We start from the raw sequence: 14,473 nt of genomic DNA, 5'->3' as shown, positions 1-14,473 counted from the left end.
ACCATTCCTCTTTGGAAACTGGTAATCATTGGCCCCTGGATTTTTTTTTTTTTTTTTTTTTTTTTATGGAGTCTCACTCATTCTGTCACCCAGGCTGCAGTGCAGCACGATCTTGGCTCACTGCAACCTCTGCCTCCCAGGTTCAAGCTATTATTTTCCTGCCTCAGCCTCCCAACTAGCTGAGATTACAGGCATGCACCACCACCCCAAGCTAATTTTGGTATTTTTAGTAGAGATGGAGTTTCGCCATTTTGGCCAGGCCAGACTTGAACTCCTGACCTCAGGTGAACCACCTGCCTCAGCCTCCCAAAGTGCTGGGATTACAGGCATGAACCACGTGCCCAACCAGCCCATGAATTTTTGTTTTCTACCTAGCACTCCAGCCCCCAAGCTCTCCTCCACCAAACTGAACATCTCCTTAGGCACCCAGCTATCTCCAGAGAATCAGGAGCCACTATGTGGTGAACTACCATGGTGGAATTTCACAAGGAAAATCCATACCATGCCCAGTATTCCAGAAAGCTCTTGAATCAACCCTTCCACTACTTGAGGTCTGTACATAGGGACTCAGGAAGTGAAACTGTGGCTTTTTGACAGAAAAGTGAAGGAAACCTAGGATCCAACTTTGAGGTACGGCAGGTACAGAATAGCCAAGGGAGCTCTCAATTCCTAGGCTAACCTAGGCCCCCATCTTGCCACTGTTTCCATGAGCATAGAAAGAGAGGAAGTTTGGCGTAAACACCAGATAAGACATGTGATGACCTTAGGGCTCTGGCCAAGAAGAAGGGGAAAAAGGAGCAGTGGACACTATCTGGATGATTGATCAAGACCCCAAATCCTGTCCTATCCAGGTAATGCTTTGGGAGCAAGTCTTCCTATTTCTCACTCACCCTTCCTACACAATTTCTGACCTTGCAAGCCTGTGTTCACCTGGCCACAGCTATGTAGGATTTTAAATTATTGCCCTTTCATCCTATGAGGATACAAGCTTCTTGGGGGCCAGAACAAGGTTTTCATTTAGGAAACATCTAGCACTGTGGGGCTTGGTCCATTCCCACTCCCAGCCAGAACCTGGGAGAGGGAGTGTGCTGGAAAAGAGAGATGGAAAGAGGGAGGGAGAGATGGAGCCAGGGGAGGGGGGAAGAGAGAGAGAGAAAGACAGAGGGAGAGAGAAAGAAAGAGAGAGAGAGATGGGCTTCCAACTAAGTCTGCTAGGTTAAGAGAGAAAATGGAATGGATAGACTAAAGGTTCTTACAGGTGGAGACACCATTTGGGGGGCAATTTTCTTTTTTCTTTCTTACCCCAAATACTTTCCCCATAGCAAAGGTGAGAAGACTGGGTACCCCATATGGTTTTTACACATGACTCTACCCACCACTGGAAAGAAGAGCCCTGCTATGAGCTGCCAACTGTGTGCCTCCACATCTCCTTACAAGAGCATTCATCACCACATTCTGCAGGTAGTGGGCTCAGGAGTGTTAGGCACAGAGACCTAGGAAATAAATGGCTTCCCTAAAGCAATGAAGCAGCTCAGCCCTGCCAGAGAACCCCAGCACTGGGGGAGTACAAGAGTGTACAGTGTCCCAGAGTTTCCCATGGAGCCCTGCATGCACTCCCATGCACAGCCCCTGACCATGTGTGGACTAGGGGAGCCTCTGCAATGGCTGGGAACTCACACTTTCCCAGCACTTACCATACAGATAATCAGGAGTCAAATGTTCACACCATCCTAAGGAAGCTGCCTGGGGAACTTCCAGACATTTAAAATAGGGGTCTAAGCACAATGTGATACCCCCTAGGCCCATGGAGACAGTGAAGAGCAGAGAGCAGACGTTGCCAACAGTAGTCAGACTTGCCTAATGGGCACTTCCTAAAAGCAGCCTAACTCAGGAAGGACAGCCACTTGTTAGGACATTGTGGGGGCATTCAAGCATTAGGTGGGTGGTTTTAGTAAATGACTTGTTTACTCCCTTCCAACTGAGATAATGTGGGGTTGTGCTGGACTAATGGCTAAGAGGTTTACTTAGAAAGGACTATTGCAAGACTTGGGGCTTCTTTTCTGGGAAATGGAGGAGGAACTTCTTAAAAATGGCAATGAATAAGCTGCTAAGTACCAGGTTAATTTTTTTAAAAGACAAAAATAAAAAGATGACCATGAGGATAGTGTAGTTCAAACGGTTACCCTCACAAGGAGCTAGAAAAGGCCCTGTATCCCTAAAGCCAGGGCTTAGCTGGGTTCTGTCCCAGCCTGACTCAGCAGGACTTGGTGACCTCATTGCACAATAGGGATGATGTCTGGGAAAAGTTCCGGAGAGCCAGCTGCCTGCCACAGAGACAGGAAGGTTGGAGTCACAGGCAGGCACTGGCTGGGGGAGGGAGTATGAGAAAGTAGCCACAACAAGCAATAATGAGCAAAAGGAATCTGGGTGGCCAGGGGACTTGCCTGAGCTGGAAAAAAAGGTGGATGGTTGTACAGCTCCAAGTTCTGCCAGCCCAGGAAGAGCCAGGATCTTCCTACTATGTTAGTGGAATAGGTGGGAAGAGACCCTACCCCTGTCCCAAATCTCTCTCCTACCCTGGTCCCACAAGATAGTAAACACCATTATGGTAAACTGTGACAGCTATCACTTTGCCTGCTGATCTCTCCCCAACCCATTTTTCTAGAATCGAAACCTGCCCATCCCCCACCCTAGGCACTAACCCAGCCATTTGACCTAGGCCTGGCCAACAGAAGTTCCCCATTTCTCTAGACACAGTGATGGGTTCAGTGCACATGTCCCAAGCAGGTCCAATCAGAATCTTTCTCAGAAATTAGGAAAGAGAAGCACTGTTTCTAATGGGCTTCCCAAGTAGGAACCATGTAAGCCCAAAGTTGACCATGGTTATCTTTCCTAGCTTTATGATGGAATCCTATCCACAGCAACAAAAAAATGACATCGATACCGAGCAGGAAATAGGGCCAAATACAGAAAGAAATGGAGCCCAGACAATGTTGTTTGAGCTCCTAGATCCACCCATCCCTGAACTCCTAGGTAGGAGAGCCAATGAATGCTCCTTTGACTTAAGCTAATTTGTGTTGGGCTTTTGTCACGCTGGCTTACCTTTTAAGTCTTTGAAAGTCCCTGGAAAAAATCAAATTCCCATTAGGTGTATGCCTTCAGCCAGGTGAAAAACACCTAAATGGGAACCCAAGAACCAATAGTTGCCTGGGCCCTGGGAGCAGGAGCAGGAGTGGAGAATGAGTTGGGCATTCAGGGAGGAAAAATAAACACTTCCTTCTCCATCATTCTGCTGGGGACAGGTACTGAGGCCCACATGCTTTTCCTGGGGAGTGTGGAGAGAAGGGCCAGTGGAATTGTAAAGCAGCCATTGCTACATCTGAATAGAAGACAGGGAGTCGTGGGGTGGGCCTACCCAAGAGTACACACTTGTTATGAAGCTTGTGCGCTTGCTGTGCTTTCCAGATGGAAAGGTGCCGTACCCAGGGCCAGATACTGCTGGCATCACGAGGCTCTGCTGCCTGCTTTGTGGAGTGCCCGCCTGGGTGGGGATGGTAGTCCCAGGCACCGTGTCCATCCATGACAGAACTGTTCTCCTCCACTCCAGGCTCGCAGCATGGAACATCTCCTCTGAATACTTCTCAATCCTTTTAGCTCCTCTATGGGCACAGCTGGCTCAGAGGGCTCTGAGCAGCATCTTTCTATTCTGGGAAACTACAGCCACGAACCCATGTGAGCGAGTTTACACCATCTCTCTCTGAGACCAGAGTCCTGCCCTTTCTCCTCCTCTGTGCCTCAGGCTTCTGCATGTAGTGTGCCTGGCCCACTGCACCCTGCCTGGGGAGAGTGGGGTGCTGGGTGATGGAATGCTAGCCAGCGAGGGATGCGACTGAGCCCCAGCTCCCTAGCCTGCCTGCCAGCCAGCAGAATCGTTATCTACATCCAAGAGTGAGCCAGGCTTCCCACACTAAATTAGCAAGAGCAAAGCAGATGTCTCCTTTCAGTGCAGCAAAGGATTATATGGGATAGAGTCAGCTTATTTCCCCTTATGTTACAGATAAGGGCAAGTGTGGGGATCAGAGTAGCTGCCTTTCCTGGCCCAGGACCACACTATGAGTGGGCGGACTAAGGTCAAGGCTTCACTCACCCCCAGCCTGGTTCTGCTCCTCCCTGGCTACTCCAGGCAAGTTTCCTTCCCCATAAACTTCTGACTCTCATTTTAGTATTCATTTCTTATGGTCTCTGAAGAAGGAATAAAGGCCATATTTTAGGTTTCATCTTCTTTTGTGTTGGCCACTTTAGAAACTTCACATTCTTGCCCTGTCTGCCCCCTTCTCCCTGAGCCCACTCCCCTGTGGGAGAGCTCTGGTCTGAGACACTAAGCCCTCCTCCCTTCTCTAGATGTTCTCCCCTGCTGCGGTGCATACAAAGTTCCTCACCAGTAGCCTACGGGAGTTAATGTGGTTTGATTGTTTGTGTCCCCTCCAAAATTCATGTTGAAACTTAATCCCCAATTTAACAGTATTAAGAGGTGCAGCTTTCAGGAGGTGATTAGGCCACGAGGGCTTCACTTCCCTCATGGATGGGATTAGTACCCTTATAAAGGGGATGAAGACAGTGAGTTTGAACCCTTTGTGTTCTTGCATCCCTTCCACCATGTGAGGACACCGAGTGCAAGGTTTTATCTTGGAGGCAGAGACTGAACCTCTCTGTGCCCAAAATCACAGCCCAAAATCTGTGAGAAATAAATTTCTGTTATTTATAAATTACCCAGACTCGGGTATTTTGCTATAGCAGCACTAACAGACTGAGACAGAGTGGAGGGGCCAGGGTCCTTGCCGGCTTGTCATTCTGTGATCTCCCACCATCTTCAGCTTCTCAGCCTGAGTTCTGGCAGGTGAAACTTTCCCACCTGAGATGGCCAGGTTCACACCTCCCTCTCTTCAGCACTTACACTCGCTGCAGGTGGCAGAGAATAATCGAGAAAGCATGGCTTCCTACACAGCCTGCCTGGGTTTGAATTCTCGCTCTGGCATTTATACTCTCTGTAAGTTTAGGAAGTTACTTTCAGTTTTCTCATGTGTAAATTGGAGATTGTCACCAGATGGAGTGGCACACACCTGTAGTCCCAGCTACTGATGGTGGGGAGAGGGACTGTGGGAAGGGGGTGAGGGTGAGACAAGAAGGTTGCTTGAGCCCAGGAGTTCATGGCTGCTGTGCATATGATCCTGTCTGTGAATATCCACTACACTCTAGCCTGGGCAATACAGCAAGACCCCATCTCTAAAATAAATAAATAAATAAATGAATTTGATATTATAATCCTCCCTACTTCATAGGCCAGCTGTGCTAATTACATGAGTGCATTCATGGAAGGCCCTGGGATGGCACATTCTGCTGCCGAGTGCTTCATTCATGCTAGCTGTTATTCAGCAAACATTTTTGAATGCATATCAAAAAAAAAAAAAAAAAAAAAAAAAAAAACCTACCCTTGCTTTAACTTGAGTTGGTCCTGACTTTATGTGTAAACCTCCTTTTTGGGGTTAGCACCTGCCCCCTTGCCTCTTGGTTGGCTGAATGCTGATAGGACTCTATGGCTTTGGCTCTCTGGGGCTTTGTCAGGTCGTACCAAGAAACACCTCTGAGATGAAGGAGGTAGGAACCTAACCTGGGGTGTGGTAGAACTGGGTTTAAACTTCTGTTAAACCACCTATAAGATGTGCAGCCTCTGGCTAATTCCTTCTCCCTCCATATCTCAGATCTTCCTTCTGAAAGAAGTGGTCCTCATGGAGACCCCCTCTTGATGGTTTATCGATCAGAGGAAATCACAGATGAGTGTTTCAAGAGCAGTGTCCAAAACGTGGTGGAAATTCAGCAGGGTGTCGAGGGTGAGGGTCTGTGGCACATGCCTGATCCTGCTCCCTCCCTGCTCAAATGCCACCCCTCAGAGAGGTCTTTCCTGACATCCCCTTTAAAAATGGCCTTCCCAAGGCCCTTCCCAGCACTATTTTTCTTAATACCCCCTAACACCAGTTGACATTTTATATTTCCTCCTTCCATTTGTTCCATTTGTCAAATTCTCCACTGCACTGACCCTCTCAGAGAGCAGGCCCTCTGCCTGAGACTCATCCCCAAAGTCTAAAGCGGTACCTGGCTCATGCGGACATATTCAATAAATGTTGTCACTTGAGAGCTATTTTATATCCTAGTCATTTTTGGTTCCCTCGTGGCATGTTTTATGGCAAGCGGCAAGGTTTTGAATCTGGCAGAACAGAATTTAAAACTTCCCTTTTCTACCTTAAGAAATGAACTCTGAGCTCCTATTCATCCTTTTGTGAAACAGAGGGAATAATATTTATACCACAGGATTATCATGAAGATTAACTGAGATGGTGGTGTCTAGAACAGTGACTGACACACAGAGGTAGCTCACGAAACCCTTGCTTAATTGGTAAGTGCAGGAAGAAAAGATGGAAGCAATTCCCCGCTTATCTGAGGCCCCACCTGCCCCACCTTTCTTTCCTTTCTTTCCTCTTTCCTTCCCTTCCCCGAGGCTGGCACACAGGGGACCCTGCTGATCCTGCAGCAACAGGGCATCTGTCTCTTTGAGTTCCTGCTGGCAGCAGCAATCTGGATCAGCATTAGAAGTTATTACCCTTTAAAGAAAGGGTCAGCCACTATTTTAACTCAAGTGCCACAAATAGGAAACAAATTTTGCCAGAGGCACCAGAGTGGCTGAAGGAACATTTTTCCAATTTTCACAAAGGCGTCACCAATACCCATTGGCACTTTGGCTTTATGTTTGGCTTTTCTATAAGGCCATTAATATTCACTTCCTGTATCTCTTTTTTCCTTTTTTTCCAATCTATGCAAAGTCATTCTCCTTCTTGTTGCTTCTATTTTTTTTTTTTTTGAGATGGAGTCTCACTCTGTCGCTAGGCTGGAGTGCAGTGGCACAATCTCTGATCACTGCAATCTCCACCTCTTGGGTTCAAACGATTCTCCTGCCTCAGCCTCCTGAGTAGCTGGGACTACAGGCACATGCCGCCATGCCCAGCTACTTTTTTTATTTTTATTTTTTAGTAGAGATAGGGTTTCGCCATGTTGCCCAGACTGGTCTCAAACTCCTGAGCTCAGGCAATCTGCCCGTCTCGGCCTCCCAAAGTGCTAGGATTACAGGCAGGAGCCACCATGCCCAGCCTCTCACTTCTATTTTTATCTCTCTCCTTTTTTTCAGCTTTTGTCCTTTTCTTCTTTCCTTAAGAAGCAAGCCTCCTCACACTAGTCTCAGTGCTATGTATTCCAACCTTCTCTCACTGGTCCCTTACTCCCAACCCCATCTTCCTTACTCTGCAGGTGGACGGAATATGGTAAAATTTCAGTATCTAGACATAGGAGCAGGTAGAAGGCCCAATATTGTGGGGCCTACATCACTGGAGAGAATTGATGCTACTGATCTCTGTCCCTCTCTTTTCAAGCTGTCAGAGTGAAAGCACTGGGCTATCCCTGCCACACGATTTGATCCATTATCCTGTCAATAAGTAGAAAGAACTACACAGTGAGAACAAATACAAAGACAATGTACTCTGCGGGGCTTCCGAAAGAAGGCATCAGGGTTGTTGGGTCTGGGCTAGTTTGATTTCATAGTCTTCTCATCCCCGTCCAAGAGTCAATCTGTAAGACTTCTATAAACCACACACAGGCAGCTCACAGAGCATGGGCTCTAATCTTGGTGTTCAACCAGGGACCTGCCACCCTCCCTTGGGCCAGTAACCCTACCCTTCATCATTCATATATAACCTCTTGAGCTTACATTTTCTCTTCTGTCAGATGAGAACAATAATCTCTACTCAGCTCTGCACCATTTAGAGCATGTTCTGGGGAACAAATGTGAGGCTGCAGGCTCTAGGCATTTGGAAAAAGGGTGGGGAGGGGCTTCAAAAAAAGTCTGTAAATGAATCCTGCTTTTTTCCCTGTTAACACGGGTAAGTGGAGGTCCAGATCACAATTTTTTTTTTTTTTTTTTTTTTTGCAAATTTGAGGAAAGCCCAGATTCAGGGGAGCAAGTCCCATCTGAGATGGAGTATTTTCTCACTTGGAATAGCACAGTTGGAAGGTGTCAACTCAACAGCTCAAGTCAGATTTTGAATACACTTGGCCTCAAGGCAAGCTATTCCTTCCTGTATCAGCATCCGAGCTTCACACATCCCATCCGAGCTGAGCCAGGGCTGGATCTCAGAAGACACATGCTCCTGGGGCCTTTGCTCAGTCTGAAGTGAGGGGCCTAGCCTTTGTCAGAATGTGATATGGTGCTGGGTGCCTTGAAGTGACTGGAGTCCATGGTACTGTGAACCTGAATGTACCAGCCACTTAGGAGTAATCCAGAGAAACCTTTTTCTTACAAAGAACAAGCTGAGTGGCCCTGGATTTTAAAAAATGAAAAGTGTTTTAAATGACACAGATATTTAGGCTAAAGGAGAAAGTTAGAGGAAGATATATTAGGAGAATATATATATGCACATATACAAATGAATACATTATTATGAGCCAGGCATTGTGCTAAGCACTTTACATGCTAGATTTCATTTATTTAAGTGCTTAAGAAGAAAAATGGAGGAAAAGAGTTGTCTAAGTCGCTGAGAGCATCCATTTATCCTGTACCACAGAATGAAGATGAATGAAAAGCCCTGGTAAGAAAGTCAGTAAAAGGATCCTACACAGAGACCATTTTTAGTCTGGGCTGCTAGCCAGAGGTATCTAGAAGAAAGGAAATAATGAACTTGTAGAATGTCAGAGCTGGAAAGAGCCTCAAAATGCATCTTGTCTAACTACCGTCTGTTCCATCTTACAGATGAGGCTGCCGAGGTACGAAGAAGGGAAGTGGCATATCCACCGTGACACAGTTGGTCAGATCCAGTGCCCACTCCTCGGCCAGGGATCTTTCAGAAAAATCTAACAGTGTCCTCAATCTCCCACCAGCTAGATTTTTTTTAAAATGACTGTTCTTATGTTGCCCAAGCTGGTCTCAAACGCCTTGGCACAAGTAATCCTCCTATCTCAGCCTCCTGAGTAGATAGGACTGCAGGCACACAACCCTGCGCCCATCAGCCAGATTTTTAAGTTACCATATTTCATGGACCAGAAAAGTCATCTCTCCTGGAGTGCTGTACATGTCTCTGCTATTCACTTGTTAACCTGTGAATGAGTAATTGCCATGTGTTGCCATTTCCATGTATCACATAAAAAAGTCTCTTTTTGCTGATGTCCAGGCTTACCAATCCAGCACTAGAAGTGATATGCCCTCCTTGGCTTCCTAATGCATCTGCTCATGGAGCCAGCCAGCCAGCTTTATCCTGGATTATGGTCCCAATGTCTTTATTGAGGTCTGGCCCCTAAACACAAGAAAGCCAGGTTTGGCATCTGCCATTTGAACCTGTTTTAGTTTCTTGGGACCTTAGATTCACAGGAGGTTCAAACTGATAGAGAGCCCACATGGTATCTAGCTCAACCCTACCAATTATAGAGCAGCAAGATGACTTGCCCAAAAGTGGCACAACTAGTTAAAAGCTGTGATGTCAGTGCTTCTGCTCACTTCCTATAGGAAAGTACTAGTGTTGATTATGGTCATGTACTAATAGATCACTAGTACCAATGGATACTGGGAGAGTGTCACTGCTGGGACCACAGTATGAGGAGACAGGAGTGGCAGGAAAGAGCAGCATCCATTCAGCCAGATACTGGTGTACTGCACACCTGACCAGGGAGGCTGCAGGAGCTCTGCTGCCTTGCATTTGCCGAGAGAAACACTTTACACTGTACAACTCATTTACATCTCATTTGACCTTTAGGAAGGACACAGAACAATAATTCTCAGTTCCACTTCCCAATGAGGTTGTACAGGCTCAAAGATAAATAATTGATATCAAATAACAATATGATTTAAATATAAGTGTAATATAAATAATAAATGACAATAATGTAGTATCAAATAATTGACTATGTTCACATAGCAAGTAAGTTATGGAGACTGAGGCCCCATATCTCTAGGGGTGTGCTTCCTATACAATAATAGCCATGATAATAAGTGACATTTATTTAGCATTTACCAGGTGCCTTGCACTGTCACTCTAAGCTACACAAACATATATATATGTATATGTGTATGTATACATAACTTCTCATTCATTCTTCATAACAGTCTTTTTAAGGTAGGTACCCATTTCATAGACATATCAAGAGGTTAAAACAAAGTTCAAACCAAAACCATATTCAAACAGCAATACTTTGTTCAGAGATTTCAGCTCGTGGAATCTGGCCAAGACTCAGTGCTCTCGAACCATCAGTTGTAGGCAGAACTTTCCTTCCCTCATGGCCTTCCACCCAACTAAACACACACACTGTCTCTTCATTCCAAAAAGGAGCTAAACTAAAGCCCAAAAGTTCCATGAACTTTTGTTCCTGGGTTGGCCAGGATCTCTCATATTAAGCTTAATAAAAGCAAGAGGAAAAATGTTCACTTGGGAAAGCTGGCTGCATCAGGAAACCTTGGGGTGCGGCGGCAGCCCTTGCTGGGCTGCACAGCCTGGGCGAGCATGGAGCAGCCAAGCGCCCCGCATGTCCTGAGAGTGGGGAGGCGGCAGGCCGCTCCAAGAGCGCCTCCAGAGGCCGAGCAGGGAAGTAAGTGGCAGGGCCCAAGGTTCCTGCGCATGGGCGAGATAGGGATGCGCTTAAACAACAGTGATATTAAGAGAGTTTGACTCGAATCTAGCAAGCAATAAACTGAAATCTTTAAATCCATATAATGCCCTACAATCAAAAACCAAATTATCTGGTATCAAGAGCAACTGAGTAGATAGTAAGTACAGGCAAGGAAGGGGTGGGTGGTGGAGTGAAAAATCCAGGGTGGAAAGAACATGTCAGTCAACAAGTGGGAGACAGAAAGAGCAGGATAAACAGAGATTTGCAAGAAGACCCAGGAGAGAAAATGAGATATTTGAGCAGAGCCAAGCTGCAGGATGGGGGTGGGATCGGCGTGTGCTTCCTCAGCACAGCATGATCAGAGGGTGCTAGCCTCGGAGACAGCGGGCTCCATGTTCTGCTTCTCCAGGTCTGGGACTCTGTTACCGCAGGGAAGAGCTTCTTCAGGAAAGGCATGCTGCAGGGACACGTATCCTATAATCGGTGTCAAGAGTGTGGTGCCATCCCTAAGGAGTGGCTAGAAATCAAAATTATAGCTTTAAAAATTGAAAAAAAAATTATTTTCATTTCTATCTATTTCCAGGTCACTAAGTCCAATAATAGGATCATTCACTTCTCAATCATGCTCAACCTCAGGCATCTGCTCAGTTCATATGTTTGCAGAATGGAAAAAATATGCAACCTAAATATCTACTAAAACCATGACAGGTTCTTTCTTTCTTTTTTTTCTTTTTCTTTTTTTTTTTTTTTTTAACAGAGTCTCGCTCTTGTCACCCAGGCTGGAGTACAGTGGAGCAATTTCAGCTCACTGCAACCTCCACCTCCTGGGTTCAAGTGATTCTCCTGCCTCAGCCTCCCGAGTAGCTGGGACTACAGGTGCGCGCCACCATGCCCGGCTAATTTTTGTATTTTTAGTAGAGATGGGGTTTCACCATGTTGGCCAGGATGGTCTCCATCTCTTGACCTTGTGATCTGCCCGCCTCGGCCTCCCAAAATGCTGGGATTACAGGCATGAGCCACCGCACCCGGATGCAGGTTCTTCCTTCTACTCTGAAGAGCTCACATTCCAAATTTGTCAGTAACTGTTTTTTTGTTTTATAGAATATCTCACACAGTAAGAAACTCAGGGTTTCAGACAAGTGATGAGATAACACTGCATATGTAATTCTGTCAGAATCCCAAGCCAAGAGTTTGTGATGCTGAGCTGAGAGAGCACAGGGCCTCTCAGTGTTACTGAGAGTGTGTGTGTGTGTGTGTGTGTGTGTTGTGCATCTGTGCATGTAACCCATGGGCAACAGGGAATATGAAGTGGTCACAGCAGACACTGGTGGGCCTGTCCCAAAGGTGCCACATGTGGCATGCACATGTTCATCACCATCCCTGAACCAATTTGAAGAAGCAGGGTCCTGTGACTGTCTTACAGAAGGCTCCCACCCAGGGCTTCACTCTACCTACAGGGAATAAATCAAGCTTAAGGTAATGAACTGCTGGGGGCAGGTAACAAATTTCAGGAAAAGACGGGTCCCTGTGGGCTACATTTGGATGCACAAAGCCACCAAAAGAATAATAAACAAGGAGGGACATTCACAAAGACATAGTCCTGAGAACAAGGAGAGTGGGGGCTGAGGTGTACCAAGAGGGGATCCTGATGAAGGATTAAGCTCCTTGGGTAATTTTCTTCCATCAGCTAAGTGAAAAATGGCACCGAGCTGCAGCTCTAAGTTTTCCATTCTATGAGATAACTCCATCTGTGTTTCTTTCCTAGGGCTGTGGCAGCAAAGTACCACAAACCGGGTGGCTTAAAACGACAGAAACGTATTGTCTCACAGTTGCAGAGGCTGGAGGTACAAACTCAAGTTGTCAGCAGGGCGGTGCTTCCTCTACAACCTGTGGAGGGGATGCTCACTCACCTCTCCCAGTCCCTTGAGGTTGCTGCCAATCCTTGGCATTTCCTGGCTTGCGGCTGCAGCACCTCAATCCCAGCCTCTATGACTCCATTGCCTCTCTTTCCCCCATGTCTGTCTGTGTCCAAATTTCCCTCTTCTCATAAAGACATTGTTCACTGGATTAGGGCCCAAACCTAATCCAGTGTGACCTCATCTTGACTTGACTACATCTCTAAAGATTTTATTTCTAAAAAAGGTGACAGTCACAGGTAATAAACATGTCTTTGAGGGGACACAATTCAACCCATCTCATCACCTGATTACCTTAGCCTTTTGGTAAACCTCACATAGCCTTGAGTTGTACTGTGAAGAGAAAGAGACAGAACCACAGAGGAAGTGTAGCCTGCCTCCCACCCCTCTCCACTGTGGGGGGAGATAAGGGCTCTATTTAAACCAGCTTGGGAGAGGTTGAGAAGAGCAATAGCAGCTGCCTCGTGTACTCCTTCTCTTCCCCAGTATCATTTAGAGGGCAATGACCCTTAGAAGGTGTGTGTGTGTGTGTGTGTGTGTGTGCGCCCCATTTGTACTGGTCTTATTCCACCTCCATCCCCAGCAAATGATAAACCTCTTGGGAACAGAACAGTGCCTGGCTCCCATGTGTATTCTCTATATTCCAGGTGCAAGCTGCTGCACTCAATAAATATTTGTAGAACTGAATGGAATGAACCTAAATTGAGTTGTGAGGAGCAAATTATGCCAACACTCCTTTGGCCTTAGAAAGTAAAAACAAGGGAATTGCTAAGAGAAGGGCAAGGGCTGGGAAAGAAGAGAAAATTATTCCCCCAAAGTACTGATGAGGCCAGCCATATCAATAGCTCTTCTTCTAGCATGTTATTAACTTTTCAAAGGTTCCACCTCTCTCTGTCCTCTCAGTAAGGACATCTGTCCAGCTCCCTCTCTATGTTGTTTGAAATTATAAAAGTGTCACCACATGACTACTGGTGTCCCTCAGGCGCCCCCCCAAATGATGCTCCTGTCACTGTTAGTACCCGAAGAGTAACAGTGCTGCCACTAATGCCCAGCTCACACCTCTGCAGCATCACTGACTCCCAGCAAGCACCAAGGCCACCACCACTATCACTGTCACCAGCTTTCTGTGGAAGCCAGCACCACTGTCCCAAGCCCGCAACTCCTGTTAGCAAAGCTGCTGCCAAAGCAACTGCCCCCAGCCCCGAGGCTACTGCCATGCTGGGCTCTCCGTGCTTCTTGGAGGACATAGAAATACTGCTTCAGGTATCTATAATGCCTGTCTGGCAGCCCCCTCACCCTAAGGCCCAGCACGGGACCATGGAGATGAAGGCGTCCTGAGCAGAAGACCACGCTAGTCTGTAGTTGCCCCTCCATGCTGCGATGGCCCACTGTCCTTGACCCAAGCACAGCTGCTGCATCCTCCCTCTACTCAGATTTAGTCCTGACCCGGATCTCAGGCCCTGCAGACAGACCTCTTTGTGAGACTTCCCAGCAAGCCTGAATCCTGCAGCAGACCCTGATGAAACCAAAGCCAGAAATCCTAATACATCACTTCATTAAAGCTTAATTTTTGCCTAAAATGTATTCTAGGTAAAAAAGCTAAACCTAGTGGCAGGGCCCAAGAGCAAGCAGGACAAGGTTAGCCGGTAGCTTTAATAAGGATCAAGCTTCGGGCAACAGAGAATCTCTGCGACTCCATTTTCTTTTTCCCATTTGGCCTTTCTAAGAACTCTGAATGTGTTGCCTATAGTCATCGTCCTTGCTTTGGGAAATTGATTAAGAGCAAGGGCCAGGGCCTTGATGCAATCAGAAATAGCCCAAATTGTGGGACAAATGAAAATTGCGATGCAGGCAGCCTG

The sequence above is a fragment of the Papio anubis genome, chromosome 1, assembly GCF_008728515.1.
Source record: "Papio anubis isolate 15944 chromosome 1, Panubis1.0, whole genome shotgun sequence".
NCBI classification, from domain to species: Eukaryota; Metazoa; Chordata; class Mammalia; order Primates; family Cercopithecidae; genus Papio; species Papio anubis.
This window is presented reverse-complemented; position numbering follows the sequence as displayed.